The sequence below is a fragment of the Schistocerca cancellata genome, chromosome 1 (genome assembly GCF_023864275.1).
Source record: "Schistocerca cancellata isolate TAMUIC-IGC-003103 chromosome 1, iqSchCanc2.1, whole genome shotgun sequence".
NCBI classification, from domain to species: Eukaryota; Metazoa; Arthropoda; class Insecta; order Orthoptera; family Acrididae; genus Schistocerca; species Schistocerca cancellata.
In genome coordinates, this window is record NC_064626.1 from 1,003,023,332 (window position 1) to 1,003,024,605 (window position 1,274).

At 37.2% G+C, this 1,274-nt stretch overlaps 1 non-coding gene across 1 annotated transcript; it reads left to right on the plus strand.

Annotated features, from left to right (window-relative positions):
- Positions 1–690: 690 nt before the first annotated feature.
- Positions 691–765, plus strand: Trnar-gcg (transfer RNA arginine (anticodon GCG)). The gene has a single exon. It is a non-coding gene; the product is annotated as a tRNA-Arg (tRNA).
- Positions 766–1,274: the final 509 nt, after the last annotated feature.

Genomic DNA, 1,274 nt, shown 5'->3' on the forward strand with positions numbered 1-1,274 from the left:
GCATATTAACAAAAGTCTTATATAAAAAAATTACATTTTCAGAAACTTTGTTGTAATCTAATAACTGTATACTACATTGACACTTTTCAATCACAGAAAGGGCCTCCACAAGCCAAGCCTAAAGTACTTGCACATTAACAAAGGTACATAATTTGATAAACTTTTCCTAAAATGTTATTTGTTGTGATCCAATAGTTTCATATTACATCGACAAATGACAAGACATTTTCTGCAAATCAGTTACAGGCTGCAACGTGCTTAACCCAGCAAGTAAGGCCAGGTGAACCTGCACTCAGATAAACTTATATGAAAATTGAATACATTCAATTAAATTGTTGTAATTGTTACAAATCACAATACATTACTTCTCTTTCTTCAGTCTACAATCATATGTGATTTGTAATTTTGTTCTTGTTACCTGGAAACTAGATAAACCTGAAGGGGCTCTGCATGAGTCTCTTTATGATACTACTATACCACACAGCTTCATTTGTCTGCCTCTGGCACCTTGTTATTGGTGCAAATGGTCTATTACCATAGATGTAAAGAAGCAAATGGAGAATGTCTCCGCAGTATCCTTTCTTTCAGGAGTGCTAGTTCTGCAAGGTTCGCAGGAGAGCTTCTGTAAAGTTTGGAAGGTAGGAGACGAGATACTGGCAGAAGTGAAGCTGTGAGACCGGCCGTGAGTCGTGCTTCGGTAGCTCAGTTGGTAGAGCACTTTCCCGCGAAAGGAAGAGGTCCCGAGTTCGAGTCTCGGTCGGGCACACAGTTTTAATCTGCCAGTAAGTTTCACAAAGATATTACTGTTTACATGTTGCAGAGTGTTTAAAATATTTTCCAATTGAACTTCGGTGATGGTGAATAACCAATTACTAACACACAACTAGCTCCCCTCATTGCTAATGAGATACCCTAACAACCTAAACACAGTATCAAGCTATGCTATTAACAACAAATGACTTTGATTATCAGCTCACCTGCAATTTCTAACCTGCAACTGTAACTGGTACTTTCATTTGTATAAAACAACTACAGTTCAGCCTGTTCCCCATAAGGGAACCAGTTGAATATGACAAGAGTTTAAGTCATTACTGTAATATACTACTACTGATTGTTATCAGTATCAGGAATATGTTCAGAAACAAACATTGCCGCCTGCAATGGTTTATAAGAATATATATAAGTTCTTTCTATGTACTTCATTCTTGACACTCTCCCTAATTATCTATTTACAATGATATTATACAGGATGTTCCAGCTACTCTGGCATGTGC